We start from the raw sequence: 17890 nt of genomic DNA, 5'->3' as shown, positions 1-17890 counted from the left end.
GCATTCTTTGCTGACATGAGTGTGTTTATAAGAGCGCAGCTCATGCATGGAAGCACTTCTCCTTCCTCCTCGGAATACAGTCATTAAAGGAGCGCCCGAACACAGACCCCTCAATCATCAACTTCCTAAATCAGACGTTTATTGTATTGATTATTCAAAAATGTGCCTTTTAAATTAATCCTAGTTAATTTGAACATCCTCGCCCCGCCCCACAATTCCCACTCCTTCGGCATCCCACCCAGCATGAATGGGCCCACTGTTGGGCAAAAGGCTCGGCCACCCACTTTTATGGGAATCTGCAGCGAATTAGAAAATCTGTCAGTGCGAGAGGGGAGCTGCGCCGCGCGGATATGCCGTGTCACTCCACCTGTAAAAAGAACCGCTCTTTGTCCATTATCTGCCCGTCTTACCTGAGGAGAGTTAACCCTGAGGTCAATAACATCTCCATGGTGTTTCATGACTGGCTGGGCCTTGGCTGGAGGTCTGTGGAGTGCCATTGTTATTAAGGAGGTGGGCTTCCTCTTGCTTTGGCTCCCTGCATCACATACCTCTGGGAAACAGATCTGCAAAGAGCAATGATCTTCATTTACATACAACAATGGCTACATGCTCTGTTCTTCTTATTCCTTTTTTCATCTTTCCTCTAGCTACATTTTTGCACCTAAGCATGGTATTTAAAACTGAGCATCCCCGTGCGTATCCATTGCATCTCCACATGGTATAAATTATTCCAAAACCAAAAGAAACCAAGCCAAGTAAATGATTTTATCGCAGCATTTAGTCAAAGTCAGAGGGACAAATATTTGTGTTTACCCTCGCCAGGAATACTTTGAGGATGAGTCGTATTCTAGGATTGAATTTCATGTTAAATATTATCTCCGTGGTATAAACAAATCAAGCAATCAGGGCTCGTTGACGGCAGCGGTCAGTTGATTAATTCGGTCTCTGCGCTCGACCGTACACAAACTGAAACATACTTTAAAACACAGTGGTTGTTGTTTTTTGGATGACAAAGGAGTGCGCCAGTAAAAAGGAGACATTTGAATAGGATTCGGCCAGCATGTAAATGTTAAGTAAGCATGTAGAAGGAAAATCCAGGTGTGTCACACACCGACTGACCAAAGTGGGCTTCACCAACCTCAAATTTCATTAATTTAGATGTATTTTAAAATAATCTTATTTATTCAAATTTGTTTTAGTTTGTTTTTTTATTAATATAAAAAATATTTAATTTATCTATTCAGCCTCATTAGATTATGCAAGCTAAGTGAATTTTTAAACGTATCTTTTATGAATGAATTGAAGTTAGAAAAGAAGACAATATGACTAAATATATTTGATAGAGTACAGAAAAAAGTGGTATTTTTTATTTAATGGTTATGATTTTTATTGCTTTACTGAGCAAAGTGGAGACTGAATTGTGTCATTTGTTTTACTTTTTGTATTTTAATAGAGCTTTATAAGTGCAGCTTTAAACAGAAAAGCGTATTCTTGAATGTAACTATTTTTTCATTAAATAATGCAAATTTAGACTGTAAAAATGTTTACCGTAAAATTTACAGTGTTTATTTTACACTGAATTACTGTAAATTTAACAACGGTACCATTGTTGTTTTTACAGTAAAATTCTGGAGAAGTATTAATTTTCATTAAAGCGTACAGGTTTATCTATTGAAGTTAGTTTTGCAGACTAAAAAGGCAGACTTTACTTTATTTTATCAAGACGTGTTCTTTTTGGAGTTTACCAATCAGAGCAGTGACAAATCAATATTTTATTTTATACATTAAATGTTATTTTCATTAAATTATGCAGAATTACACAGTACATGTGTATTTTAGATAATAAATATTAAATACATTATGCCGTTTTACTCAGTGAAATGATAGTTTATTTCATACATTTTCTTTAAATTATGCATGTTTACCCATAAAAATTATATTTTATTCTGTATTAATTGTATATTTAATATTTTTCCTCATTTTATTTTTTTCATCAAATTATGCAGATTTACACTAGTAAATGTATATTTTAGATAATAAATATCCATTAAATTATGCAGATTTATTTCGGGAAATGCTAATTTATTTCATAAATGTTCTTTAAATGTTGCATATTTACCTTGGCAACCATTGAATTATATGTTATTTTACATTCAATATTTTTTCGATGTTGTTTTGTTTTCAAATTATGCAGATTACCCAGTAAAAGTATATTTTAGACAGTAAAAATGTATTGAATTATGAACATTTACTTACTCAAATGTTAGTTTACGTCATTAATTTTCTGTTAAATTATGCAAGTTTACACAGTGAATTTATATTTTATTGGATTTATTTTCATGTAAGTGCAGGTTTGTCCCCTGAAACTGAACAGGTAGATTTTAATGTACTTATTTTATCATAACGTATAGATTTTAGAGTTTACCACACAGAGTACAGACAAATGTCCTTTTTTTTTTTTTTTAGATTGTGATAAGTATAACCGTGACATATACAGTATTGATCTTTGTTGTGGGCAACAGTGCTCCGGCTTCCTTTTCTTGGAAAACTATGTTGTTGTCGTTGCATTCACTAACAGCCCCAAGGGGGTGGTGCGGAGGCGAGGGGGTGTAGGGACACGCCGGGCCTGCCGTCACCTGTTCCTCAAACCAAAATAGGGCACGACTTGAGATTCAATTTTTAGCAGCCAGTGGGACTAACGGAGTGCGGCGAGCGACAAGGGCAGAGCGGCGTGTGATGAATGATGAGCAACATTCCCCCATGGCCTCATTGCACTATCTATTGTACATAATAACAATACACATGGTTTGAAATAACATTAATAATAATAATCCTGACTCTGGACTCCACTTTGTAACACAAGTTAACGTATGGAGGCACGTAAGACTGCAAACACCTAACAAGGACTCTCAGGACCAGGTCATGGCTATATCTTACTTCTAATAATAGATTGTGACGTTAAAGAAGTCATTGTTTGTCCTTGGAGAAGACATTCATTGTCAGCCTGAGGTGTTGAGGTGCTCTTCCTTCCACAATCACGCCACACAAGCCTACAGGCCTTTTTGTCACTGATACGCCTGTGTCGTCCCCTAAATGGCTGACGCTAGGGTGTCACCTGGACTTTGTCTCCTAACAGTGCCTCCACCCCCTTCGGGCTGATTCCCAGCTTACTCTTCCCTTTTTTGCACCGAGAGGGCAAACAAAGCATCTCGACGCTGCAGGCTATTTTTTACACCCTGCTCTTCATCATCATCATCATCATCATCTTCTAAAATGTACAAAATGACAGGACTGATGAATTGCAGAAGTATTTCTGAAGTGCTGGTTGCCTTCAGGGCTCCTCCACAATAGCCTCGTCCTTATTGTTGCTGATACGTATAAGGGTGTGGTGTAGCATGACAGCGTGTGACCACATCCCTTTATTATCAATGACACATTCATGGGGAACAACAACAGTAAATGCGTTGTATTTTTCTATGGAGATTTTCCATTAAGGGCAAGTGAGGCAGTGCCCCAGCAGGGATTAAAAAAACACACGATTTGATTCAATTCATGCGGGAAACGATTTAATTCAGAATCAATTCTCGATTCAAAATGATTCTCAATTCAAAAATCATTTATTTGCATAAATCATTCAGGCAAAGCAGAAAAAGTATGGGTGTAACGGTACGTGTATTTGTATTGAACCGTTTCGGTTCGGGGGTTCCGGTTCGATTCGGAGGTGTACCGAACGAGTTTCCACACAAACATATTAAGTAGGAAAAGTCTTAACAAGCTGCTCTGCTTTCTGCCTCGGTCTCCTACACAGCAACCGGCATTGTCCCACCCACACAACCATCTGATTGGTTACAACCATAGCGATAACAGCCAATCAGCAGTGCGTATTTAGAGCGATAACAGCCAATTAGCAGTGCGTATTCAGAGCGGTAACAGCCAATCAGCAGTGCGTACTCAGAGCGGTAACAGCCAATCAGCAGTGCATATTTAGAGCGGTAACAGCCAATCAGCAGTGCATATTCAGAGCAATAACAGCCAATAAGCAGTGCGTATTCAGAGCGGTAACAGCCAATCAGCAGTGCATATTCAGAGCGGTAACAGCCAATCAGCAGTGCATATTCAGAGCGGTAACAGCCAATAAGCAGTGCGTATTCAGAGCGGTAACGGCCAATCAGCAGTGCATATTCAGAGCGGTAACAGCCAATCAGCAGTGCGTATTCAGAGCGCATGTAGTCAGTGCTTCTGCGGTGGGGTTAGCAGAAAGGTGTTTAGCAGGTGAGCATCAGGCAGCGGACTCTCCCCAAGTTAAAATAAACACCTCCCAGTCAACTACTAGTAACATCACTATGAGCCCGTTGACGTTCTAGAAACAAACTGCATTTCAGCTCGCTCGCAGTCCTGGCTTGAGGTGAAGGCTAATTAGCTTTTAGCGTAACGTTAGCTCATTGTGCGGTGTGTGTGTGTGTGTGTGTGTAATTATTAGTAATGTGGCAGCCTAGTTTTGAATGGCAGGGTCCCTGCTATCACATGTTGATAAAAATATAACATTTACATAATAAAAATCAACTACAGGCTTTACAAATGCTGTAATAAATTAAGCATGATGAGTTGACTTGAAACTGTTTAATGTTGCACTTTTTATATGTAGAAGAAAAGTTTTGTCATTGTATTTAATCTGAGCAACAACTTGAGACAGTTTAATGTGGATTAACGTGGGCAGAATTATTATAGTGTTCCAAATGTTAAAAGGATAAAGCCATTGTTTACAAATTTGGTAAATAAATAACCAAAAAATTTATATTTTGTTGTTTTCTTACTGTACCGAAAATGAACCGAACCGTGACCTCTAAACCGAGGTACGTACTGAACCGAAATGTTTGTGTACCGTTACACCCCTAAGAAAAACAAAACAATCGTGCCGATAGCACGGGAGGCAAAGCTAAGGAAAATGCTAGCGCGAAAGCTTAACATACAAACAGGCATAGGAATCGAAAATAGACGTCGTTAAATGTTGCATAGTGCAAACAAAAGCACCAGCCTGAGTGAGGGGAAAAACCAAGACTAAATAGCTCTCTGATTAGTGTCCGGCAGCAGGTGAGCATGCCGAACACTAATCAGAGGCAGGTGAAAACAATCAGCACCCATGACAACCAAGAAACACAAAACATGGGTGCTGAAACAGAACTTAAACCACAAGTGAATCAAAACCCACAATAAACTATGATCCGGGCAACGGATCATAACCCTAGTTATATGATTAACTACATGACTCCATAAAACAAATAAACAGCTGTGGTACATTTCTATATTACTTAAAAGAAAACTAGAGATGTCCGATAATATCGGCAGGCCGATATTATCGGCCGATATATGCGTTAAAATGTAATATCGGAAATTATCGGTATCATTTTAATTTTTTTAATTTTTTAATTAAATCAACAGGAAAAACAATTAGCGCACCAACCCAAAAAATCTCCCTCCCCCATTTACACTCATTCACACAAAAGGGTTGTTTCTTTCTGTTATTAATATTCTGGTTCCTACATTATATATCAATATAAATCAATACAGTCTGCAAGAGATACAGTCCGTAAGCACACATGATTGTGCGTGCTGGTGGTCCACTAATAGTACTAACCTTTAACAGTTAATTTTACTAATTTTCATTAATTACTAGTTTCTATGTTACTGTTTTTATATTGTTTTACTTTCTTTTTTATTCAAGAAAATGTTTTTAATTTATTTATCTTATTTTATTATTATTTTTTAAAAGTACCTTATCTTCACCATACCTGGTTGTCCAAATTAGGCATAATAATGTGTTAATTCCACGACTGTATATATCGGTTGATATCAGTATCGGTTGATATCGGTATCGATAATTAAAGAGTTGGACAATATCGGAATATTGAATATCGGCAAAAAGCCATTATCGGACATCCCTAAAGAAAACTATAAAATTATACCCAAACAATTAATAAAGTCAAATACAAATAATTAACACATTTATATATTACTTAAAAGAAAACAGATTTTGTTTAATAAAATTCTACCTAAACATTTAATATAGTCAAATATAAATAAGGAAACAAGAGAAGTATCCAACACTACAGCAGATATGTGCATCTAAATCACTGTATGATATGCCTGAGTGTTTGGACAGGACAGATAAAAAAAAAAAAAGTTAAAATCAATTATTTTTATTTTTTAGTCAATTAAGAATTGTTAAAAAATAAGAATCACAATTCATTGGAAAACTGTTGGGGTTTTTTGATACCCTTGTCCTTTCGCTGCCCTGTAGGCCAGTAACATGCTTCCTATAATAATCATTTGACAAATTAATTCTGCCTAGCAACAAGTGGTCATACAAATGCGTCACTCGGAAAATGAAGGAGTTATTTTTTGGATATTACATTGCCGCGCAGGATGGCCAGCTTAATATATCCCATTGAGTATTCAGGCCACTTTTTCACTGCATAGTTCCTTATCAGTGTCTTGTCAGAGATTACAGAAATAAACTTACCAAGCTAATATTACCGTGTTGCTGTGCGGGCCGCAGTATTATACTCCACAGTCTCCACTTTGCCACTTTTCTTACTGCCCTCAGTCTCTTTTAGGAGTCAATTATCAACAGGTGGGCCTCATTCTCCTCTCTTGTTGTTGTTGTTTGTTAGCATGTCTCTGTCCAACCGATGTGTTCAATTCCACTTGTTTTTTTCAGTTCCTAGCAGGAAGCAGAAAAGCATCTTATTTGTTTTCTTTTTTTTTTTACATTTAAAAAGGCCGCAGTGACTGCCCGTTTTAGCTAAAGCGAGCATGTTTTCAATAAAACTGTGGCAAAAGTTTCAGTAAATACAATCAATGGCACAGATTAGTGCATGAGGCCCACCGCTTGTTTTTCCCGAGCATTCTGGCCTGTCAGTGAAGCGTGCCAGTGGATTTCTTCATTGTTATTAAGTGCCCTGTATCCTTCCTCCAAGGGGTCTTAACTGTGATGACAATGCTTTCCATTGCCCAGTTCTTTAGGTTCATGTAAACAAACTGCCGCGTTCATGCAAGTGCAAACTACACAGTGAATACGCTCTAATAGCGCATATCGATGGCTATTAAGGCAGAGGGGGGAAAGTAAATAGTTCCATCTGAGCACTTGCCCAAAAACACTTGGAGAGCAGGAGTATCGTCCATGTACCTGCTTTACTGCCGCATCCCTCCATCACTGGCGGTCGTAAGACATCCATCCATCCATTTTCTACCGCTTGTCCCTTTCAGGGTGATACAACTTTAAAGATATCTGTATTGAGCGTTTCACATATCTTCATTTATTTGCAGCGGGCAACAACTGATACATTTAGACTGCCACAAATAAATATGGTGCTACCTGCAAATAATTATCCATGTTCATGCACATTCATGCATATTCTTAATGCGAAACATTCTTTTTCCTGTTTTGCTCATACTACGTTTGACGCTTGCAGAAGTCATGTGTGTTTAGGAGATATATTTTTGAAGTATTAATGGATCCTCCTGTGTGTGTTATTTGTATTCATGTTCTGGTATCATTTCAGTGGGAATGGCAGCTGTGATTATTTCCTCAACAGGATTTGGCAGGCTTTTTTTATGATTGTTGAGGCCTAAAAAACCTGAAAACGCAGCAGCAAAAATTGCAATGCTTTTGAGGCAATTTTTTTTCCAATAACATTAAATCAACTTGAGATTGTAAAAAATTGTCATCAATAGGCCCATTTCCAACGTAGGAACCTTTTCAGGAACTTTCCCACTTACCCGGTAAATAAAGTTCCCCCGTGTTTCCACCAAAAACTACCTGGGTAGATTTAGTTCTTATAGGAACTAGGGTTGTACGGTATACCGGTACTAGAATAGTATCGCGGTACTAATGAATCGAAAACGGTACTATACTCTGTATGAAAAGTACCAGTTCACAATTTATTTATCGTATTTTCTCTTAACGGGCATGATGGCGCGCCGTCACATAATGACATTGCTGGGTTTACGAGCAGAGGAGCATGTTTGGCAGCGCACAATCACAGAGTACTTACAAGCAGACACAGTGTGTAGACAGAAAAGGGAGAATGGACGCATTTTGGCCTATAAACATACGATAAAGGTGAAACTATAACACTGTAACACCCTCAGGAAAAGGAGCTTTAAGACATGGTTAGCTAGCTAGCTGCGAAAATCCATCCGCAGTCGGCAGTGTTTTAGCTTCTTCTAAATGACTAATCCTCGCCTCAATGGCGACAAATAAAGTAAGTTTCTTACAAGTATCATCCCTGCAGGACGAGAAATAGCTAAACATGCTTCACTACACACCGTAGGACGATACAATAGATCACCGGCATCAACGCTAACAAAAGCTAGCGCGCCTGAATGTAAACAAATGCCAAGGGTGGATCTACACCTGACATCCACTATAATGATACCAAGTACAATAGCGTATCTAGTCGATACTACTATTATTACATCTATATTTTTTATCGTCACAAAATATTTTTTCCTTTTTTTTAAATTCATATTATGTTTATAAACTCAGTAAATATGTCCCTGGACGCATGAGGACTTTGAATATGACCAATGTATGATCCTGTAACGACTTGGTATCGCATCGATACCTAAATTTGTGGTATCATCCAAAACTAATGTAAAGTATCAAACAATAGAAGAATAAGTGATTATTACATGTTAACAGACGTGTAGATAGAACATGTTAAAAGAGGAAGTAAGCATATATTAACAGTAAATGAACAAGTGGATTAATAATACATTTTTACAGCTTGTCGTTTATAATGTTGACAAAATAATAAAATGAAAAATGACACAATATGTTACTGCATACGTCAGCAATCAAATTAGGAGCCTTTGTTTGCTTACTTACTGTTATGATCCGCTGCCCGGATCATAGTTTGTTTACGTTGTTTAGTCACTTGTGTTTTTAGCACCACTTGATTTTGTTTGTTTCCGTTGCCATGACGGCAGATTGCACACACCTGCCTCTGGTTAGTGTTCGGGACGCTCACCTGTTGTCCGGGCACTAATCAGAGGGCTATTTAGTCTTTGCCCTGGCCTCACTTGGTCTGGCTTCCTAATTTGCTTTATGCAACAGTTGACGACTATTTTGTATTCCTGCTAGCTTACACGCTAGGCTCTTTGCTTGCTAGCTCCCACGCTAGTCCCTTTGTTTTTGCCTTAAGTGCTATGAGCACGTTTTTGTTTGTTCCCTTATGATTTAATTATTAAATAAATAATTTCCTATGTATATTGTAGCGTACCGGAAGAGTCAGTGCTGCAAGGGGTTATGGGTATTTGTTCAGTTGTGTTACGGTGCGGATGTTCTCCCGAAATGTGTTTGTCATTCTTGTTTGGTGTGGGTTCACAGTGTGGCATATATTTGTAACAATGTTAAAGTTGTTTATACGGCCACCCTGAGTATGGCTGTTGACCAAGTATGCTTTGCATTCACTTGTGTGAAAAGCCGTAGATATTATGTGACTGGCCCGGCACGCAAAGGCAGTGCCTTTAAGGTTTATTGGCGCTCTGTATTTCTCCCTACGTCCGTGTACACAGCGGCGTTTTAAAAAGTCATAAACTTTACTTTTTGAAACCGATACTGATCATTTTGAAACCGATACTGATCATTTCCGATATTACATTTTAAAGCATTTATCGGCCGATAATATCGGCAGTCCGATATTATCGGACATCTCTGGTTATTAGCCTCATTTAACCTGAGTAAACAGAATGCTAATGCTACCAAGCTAATGCTAAAGCCAATGTGTTTGTGTTGTCGGCGTGAGATAAACACTGACATTTATTATTATATATTGTTATTCACAGCTGAAATTACCCTCGTGAATTCATCATTTACTGAGAGGACAACTTTCTGACTGTTGGACATTGCGAACAAAAGCCTTACTTTTTTATAGACAATTCAGGGCACTTTATTTTATAAATCATATCATTTGTTATGTTTTTGCTTTGTATTTAATTTGCTTACTTTTTAGTAAAAAAAAACAAAACAGAGACCTAATATTGTCTGTTTATTTACAAGGTATCAGTATAGAAATATGGTAAACCACTCCTCCATACATCGTCAGCCTGATTTGTATAAACTACCCTGAACTGTGAAATGCGGTGGAAACACAAACCACACATTTCTACAGGAACTAGATCTAAAGGGCCTAATTTTCAAAGTGTTCCCTGCAATCTTAGCCTAAAAAAAGCACAAGTTTTCAACAAAAATTGGAAAACAAATACGGAATTGATGTTGTACTTGTTTTATACCGCACAGACTTAAAATTATAGGCTAGATGGCACTAAAAGTCCATATTCAAATAGTCATATAAGAGTCTTATTTTAATTAATTGTAACAATAAAACAATAAAAGTATAAATTAATTTCGATAACAAAGAAACACCACCAGAGGCTTCCTTTGTTGTCTGTTGTCATATTATAGACAAGTTGCAGACATTCTCTATGTATGTTTCACGCTTGAAGTGTTTGCCCATCTTAAACATTTGTTTATGTTCCAACTTCCAACACATTTAATCCTCGCATGTCATCCTTTGCGATCGTTTTGTTTGTAAGTGAGAGATGATGAGAGAAAGAGAAGATTTCTATTATGCATTTGCGGCCTCTTTGCTAAGTCAGTATTACAAAATCCATCCATCCATTTTCTACCGCTTATTCCCTTTGGGGTCGCGGGGGGCGCTGGAGCTTATCTCAGCTACAATCGGGCAGAAGGCGGGGTACACCCTGGACAAGTTGTCACCTCCAGTATTACAAAATGAAAATGTTAATTGTCTACCTGGATAAATAAAGGTGAAATAATTATATAAATACATGTACACTTGGAAGCACATTTGATATACTACATTACCCAGAAAGCTTAGCACTGCAGACAGGAAACAGAAGTAGCTCTAAGCTCAGCAGGACAATTGTGCTGTTTGAGCAATAAAAAGTTGATATATACAGTATGTTGCTGTTCCTGCTTTGTCTACACAAGAAACATAAGTTTTGATTAGATAATGTACATGTGCGTTTGAGTGCTACTCAGAGACAAATTTCATTGGCCCAAATGTGCAAGGGAAATTTGGGCATTGGACAAAAATACAAGGCTGTGCACACTTTGCAAAATCCTGCAGGGACTGACTAAATTGCACCTAACTGCTAAACCAGTTAGCTATCATGGCTAACCTGCTCATGTTGATTTAGGACTACTATAGAGGTTCATTTGTGTCTTTTAAGATTTTTCGTTTGCATTTTTTTTATATGCAGACAATTTCATTGAATACATTTTGTGAGCAAAATAAAATACTGTGTTTTAAAATTCAGTGCTAAAAAAAATCTGCGTATAAAAATTGAGTGTCAAAAAGTTCAGTGCAGAAAAATTGAGTGTAGAAATATTTGTTGTTTCAAAACTAAAGACTCACTTCCAGTAAGCCAATGAATCTCAAGATTTCGGTCATGTGACACGAGTCAACTGGAAGTGAGTCTTGAGTTTTGGAGGAAAGAATATTTTTAAACTGAATTTTACACACTGAATTTTAAAACACTGTATTTTAACAAATGGAACTCTGAAACACACAACACTTTGCTCACAAATTTCTATTCATTGAAATTTTCCGCATCATTTTAAGTGAAAAAATTCAGTTAAAAAAATTCAAACGCAAAACATTCAGTAACATACAAAAAAAGCTTTCATAATAAAGACACAAATGGACCTCCACAGACTAGTTTGATTGTTTTAACCTCCCGATAACCAGCATCTTATGCAGTGGACATTTGTTTTGGGTCCACAGTATTTCTTTTTGACAGACTTACTGTTTAAAAAAACAAAAAAAAAAACTATTACACAAAACACAAATGTCAACTGCAGCTGGAGCTCAGGAAGCATATGCAAGTATGTTTGCTGCTATTGTTCATATTTATATTCACTTAAGGTGTTTATTTCAATAGAATAAGATTCTGTAGGCCAACTTGTGTATTTTAGATACTAAAACTAACTACAGTCCAACCCATGCCACAGATAGATTGCAGTCCTGTGGGAAACACTACTGTATTACATAAACATTCTGAACACAACCAATAGGGGGCGCCTCAAATGTCATTTATGAGCAAAAATGAGTACAGCACTTTGTTTTCACTTGTTATTTTAACCATGACAACCGAGTCCCAGCGTTTTTATATGTGCATGGGACGTCCAGGTGTCACAAGTCTGTTGCCATGGCGATTAGGAGTGACATAGGTTAGCACCTGCGAGCACTCACTCATGGAGATTAATGTGGCCGCTCTCCAGCAGGACACCCAATGGACGCCTGTCCCCTTTAATGGGAGCTGATAAAAGACAGGCTCCATCTTCCACAAGCTGTGCGAGTGGGCGTCTCGAGGTCAGCCCCGCTGCAACCGTCACCACGTGCTCGCTGCTGCATTTAGACATGGAGAGCGGGCCCATGACTACCAAGCAGGACACTCGGTTCCTCCACTGCAGTGACAGAAGGCCGCGGGGCTGCGGGAGGTCACGGCGTGGTGTTGGGTTACAGGAGTGCATGTCAGCGGGTCATCACAGCTGACAGGTAGACAAATGTGGGCTGCTTCTCAGCATCATTTCTTGGCATCCCTCCACATGCAAAATAAGCTGGAGAATCATCCATCTGGGCTTTGACAGACACGTCAGATGCTCCACTCCAGTCCCGGGCACGGTCGCCGTGGCGCGGCAAAGCCTAAATGAGGCCGGATGAGCAAGTGGATGGAAGCTGTTGACACACGAGGGCTCATGTGCGTGTGCGAGAGCCAGAGCGTGCGATGTGGCTTATTTACGCACGCCACAAATGACATCTAACGATGGAAGAAGCAGATGTTGTACTGACGGGAGGGAATCTGCATCTGACAGCGCAATCCATCTGTCGCATAGCCGTGCTATTTGTACACACTGGAAGCTTCGTTTAATTACTTCTAATTGAAAACACAAAATGTGCTGCTCCAGTAATCACATTCTCGTTCTGCTTCACACGGAGCTCTTCTCTTTAGCAGACAATTTGTCTTGCTCTTGTTTGAGTTTCTCCTCTACCAAAATCCCTCCCGTACCCTTGCATACGTTTTGCTTGATGGCGGACATTTTTTCAAGCAATCTTGCTCAAATCTCGATGCCCTAAAGCAGGGGTTCCCAAACCTTTTGATCTCGGGCTATATATCCATCCATCCATTTTCTACCGTTTGTCCCTTTTGGGGTCGCGGGGGATGATGGAGCCTATCTCAGCTGCATTCGGGCGGAAGGCGGGGTACACCCTGGACAAGTCGCCACCTCATCACAGTTGGGCTACATATATATATATATATATACTGTATATATATATTCCGAGCATGATGATGTCACGTTAAATGCATTTTTAGACAATATGATTTGCCTGAGCGACTAGGAGACACAGAGTAACAAGCGGTACAAAATGGATTAGAAAGGACAGATTTTAAAAAATGATAATAAAAAAGAAACTTGGGACTTCCCGCGGGCCGGATTTTGGACGCTGGCGGGCCTTAAGCGGCCCGCGGGCCGTAGTTTGGGGACCACCTGCCCTAAAAGTTTCATGGTAATTCAGTTAAATACACTAAAGTTACAGCGGTTGCTGTGTGAGAAATTTCAAGTCAATCTTACATTTATTTATTTATTTGACAGGGACAGTACAATGAAACATTGCCACCCATAGGTAACCGATGTCAACGTACATAAGACTTGTAGCCACAGGCTCATTTGCAACCCTTGTCCCTGGTTAGGCTTTTACAGTAAAGTGAAAACACATACAAAAGGATTAAGACAAGTATAAAATAAAAATACATTCACAATAATTGGCCCCATTTGTCCATACTACATCCAGTTCTAGTGCTCACACTTCTGATTTTCCTTAATCCGATTTAGGGGATTGGATGACAGTACTACCAAGTAGGACGATATAAATGATACAATTTTGGCTGCCTGTAGTTATCGTTATATCATGATAATGCAAGTTAACAAAGTCTGAGTCTAGAAAGTTTGGCAGCAACAAGCAAACACAGGCGTCCTCTACGCCAGTGGGAGGGGGGGGGGGGGGGGGTATATCCCTGCAGACTGTATTGATCTATATTGATATATAATGTAGGAACCAGAAATATTAATAACAGAAAGAAACAACCCTTTTGTGCGAATGAGTGTGAATGAGTGTAAATGGGGGAGGGAGGTTTTTTGGGTTGGTGCACTAATTGTAAGTGTATCTTTTGTTTTTTATATTGATTTAATAAAAAAAAAAAAAAAAAAAAAAAAAAATATATATATATATATATATATATATATATATATATATATATATATATATATATATATATATATATATTATTTTTTTATTTCTTATGCGGCCCGGCACCAATCGATCCACGGACCGCTACCGGGACGTGGCCCGGTGGTTGGGGACCACTGCTCTACGCAATGCGGCGTCCTTGCTACAGAGCTTGCGGCTAATGTCCCTCCACAGTGGACTTCTAAATTAGCAATCATCTCCTTCCTGACGGTAAATAAACTACTGTGAATTCCGGATTATAAGCCGCTAATTTTTTCCTATGCTTTGAACCCTGCGGCTTATAAAACGGAGCGGCTAATTTATGGATTTTTCTTCGTTGACAGCAATAATAAAAATAATTTGATAAAACAAACCAAATAAAAATCCCGAGAGGATGTTTTATTGTTTGTGCTGTGGCACTATCTTTTGGACGCATTTGCTGGGATGCATCACAGTCTTCTACAACCATTTTTGATCAGTATAAATGCATGTTTTCACAGTAAATTTTGATTTAAAAAACACACAATTTTCTTTTTATTTGAATGTCATTTACGCAACAAATTTTAATTGATTTGCATTATTTTTTAGCGCCATAAAGACAAATTGTAGTGTTCCTGGTTGTGAGCAGGACGTGTTCCAAGTACAATAAAGAAAAATACAGTTTCTAAGATGTTATTTTGTTCTTTTGCTGCAGCGTATTAGCCAGATCCCTTCTAATAATGAATTGTTGACTTGTAATTTCATAGTGTAAGTCATAAGAAGCCGATAGAACAAGCAGCCAAATGCACAGAGAATTATAGTCAACAAAAGAGCAAATCAATGCTTCTCCTTTGGGTTCCGTCTTGACCACAAAATCTTTCAGAATCAAGTGCAGAATATCTTCCTGATTGTGTAATCATTTGTGCTGAGGTCAAGCACTGCAGCTTTAAGGGAGAGGTCTCCGAACGCAGCCTTGACAGACACAACTAAGCGATATTGAGGGCTTTATGGAGGAAACGCTCTAGGAGGACTTTGGCCTGGAATGCTGGGCGACTTTGCTCCCAGAAGGCCACAGTGCAGGCGCCCCTGCTCTGGCTGCCACACGCTGTGATTGCCAGGGGTCACCACCCTGCAGACCCCAGACTCTCTACATATGATTCAGGGTAAAAAAGTGTCGGGGTTGGTCCACCCCCACCACCCTTAGGGACCGTAGGAACCTCAAGAATGAGGATGTGTGGAACCAGCAGGCTTTGCAGTGATGATTGCGTATTTCCTCAAATAGTGGCCTCAACTCTAAGGGACGCCACATCCATGCAATTAACTACCTAGTGCATATTTCACTTGGATAAATAAACCTCAGTAAGACACCTAAAAGCAGACTTTACTATGAGTGATATCAGCATGCATTTACCACAAGAGAGAAGAGCAGTTTTGGTGTCAAAAAGTATGGAAAGATAAACAGTATATTAAATAAATAGGACCTTTTTGTATATTTACTCTACTAAACTTAATGCTGTAAAATACACATTATTTTGATATGTTTTTATTAGGGCTGTCAGTGTTAACGCATGTGATTAATAATAAAAAAAATATTGCGTTATCATAATTGAACAAGGATTAACCACACTATCGGTATGACCGCATTTAAACCCGGAAGTCGCCGCCTATTGATACATGGTGCAAAGATGAGGAATGAGAGAATGAGAATGACTTCTCTTCAAAACACACTCCGATGGAACTTTAGATAAAACTGAGGTAATTTGTTAGCATTGCAGCGAACTTCACTCACATACTGAAAATCCATCCATCCATTACTGCTTGTCCCTCCCAGGGATGCGGATCATGATTAATCATAAATAATCATGATTATTTCTGATTTAAAAAAATTAAAATTCTGTACGTTTTCACCTTTTGACAATTTTTGACCATTTTGCTAACTTAATATGAGACCCAAAAAGACAACCTACCAGCTGTGGAGTTTAAAAAAAAAAAAAAGACTATCACATTAATGGCGCTGGCAAGTATGAAAGAATAGACGAAGCAGGCTTCGTACCACAGGAAGTTTTAATTGTGATTTGACCGAATGTATCTGAGATAGGCTCCAGCACCCCCCGTGACCCCGAAAGGGACAAGCGGTAGAAATGGATGGATGGATAGACCAGACTTTTCTACAAAAAGGTGCCAAAGCAGACTTATTTCACAGCTGAGGAGAAGCTGTTTAGTGGTGCCTTTTCCCGTACACACACACACACACACACACACACACACACACACACACACACACACACACACACACACACACACACACACACACACACACACACACACACACACACACACACACAAATACAATGTTAATGTAAGTGAATTTTACTTTTTTAACTTTGTGAAATGTTTATTATTGTAGCAATGCAGAGTTAAGAATGTTTGTGATTTCTGAACGTTTGTGAGGGCACCAAAGGGACTTCTGTGTGTGTGTGCGCGTGTTGACAGAGCAGCGCATACAGAACAGCAGCTTGTTGTTGTTGTTTTGGCTTGTTAATAAATAGAACACTGATCCATCACCTCCTTGTTATGTTTGTGTGATATACAGTACTGTATGGCACTTTATATTATGTTCATAGTGTACAAACTTTCATTAAAATATGGACTTTTGTCGAGGCTGTAACCCAGCATTCATAGTTCCATGGTTTCAAATAGAAATATTTGTCCCACTATACAAACTTTTCAATTTACAAACACCGTTCAAGAACCAATTAAGTTTGTACATCAAGGTACGACTGTATAAAAATGCATTAAAAACGAGGAACTGTAAAACTAAAGTTTTTGCTGGAGGATGGGAGTATACAGTATATTTACAGTAATATACATTATATTGAATTTTACTTGGGAAAAAAAGTGCATTTATTATGAAGCCTTACCACAAGTTGCCTGGCACTCTCTGCAGTTGAAAAAAAGAATCACCCGAGCCACTATATTTTAGAAGCAGAAGAAAAAAGAACAAATTTGTGTTTTTTTCGCGAGCAAGGAAGGTGATGGGAAAGCAAAAAGCAGCAAGCTAATGCTGGGTGGCAGCTCTCTGAGGCCGACCCCCCCTTGGGCTTTTCTGTTGGCGAGCCCAGCTGTCATCTTTCTAATGATTTCTTTATTTTGCAGGAAGAGCTTGTCGCCAGGGGAAACGCGCCACTTCCGGCCCGGGGGGAAACCCGACGCTGGGCCGGGCTGACGCTGGGACCCGCTAGGTCTGCAGCCAACATCACAGGGGAGCCACACGCCCTTTCATCCCGCCTGTGTTTCTTTGCTTTCTTTTTCTTTCTATCCACACAGACATCAGTATCAGCCTCTCTTTTCACAGCCCCCCACTTGTCCTCATGGGGTGTAACTTTACATCTCGGTAGTAATAGTTTTCCTTCGACATCTAAATGATTATTTAGCATTCCATTTTGGAACGTGTTAAGGTTTGTTGACACTTTGATAAGATCTAATTAACTAAAAACACTCTTACTGCTTTACCTACACCACAATCGGGATATTTGGCTTTTGCTGCCATCCAATGAGACGCAGATTTATCACAATGTTGACGTTTTTAGATC

General features: G+C 38.9%; 1 long non-coding RNA gene across 1 annotated transcript in view; it reads right to left on the bottom strand.

The window, feature by feature from the left end:
• Positions 1–240: 240 nt before the first annotated feature.
• Positions 241–17890, bottom strand: part of LOC140678945 (uncharacterized) — a 34773-nt gene continuing 17123 nt past the window's right edge. The window contains exons 2-3 of the long non-coding RNA XR_012050528.1: positions 6521–6721; positions 241–563 (exon numbers count right to left, since the gene is read on the bottom strand). This is a non-coding gene — a long non-coding RNA (uncharacterized lncRNA). The remainder of the gene's footprint in view (positions 564–6520; positions 6722–17890) is intronic.

Source organism: Nerophis lumbriciformis, linkage group LG07, assembly GCF_033978685.3.
Source record: "Nerophis lumbriciformis linkage group LG07, RoL_Nlum_v2.1, whole genome shotgun sequence".
NCBI lineage: Eukaryota > Metazoa > Chordata > Actinopteri > Syngnathiformes > Syngnathidae > Nerophis > Nerophis lumbriciformis.
The sequence above is the reverse complement of the archived record's forward strand: the minus strand, read 5'-3'. Positions and strand labels throughout refer to the sequence as shown.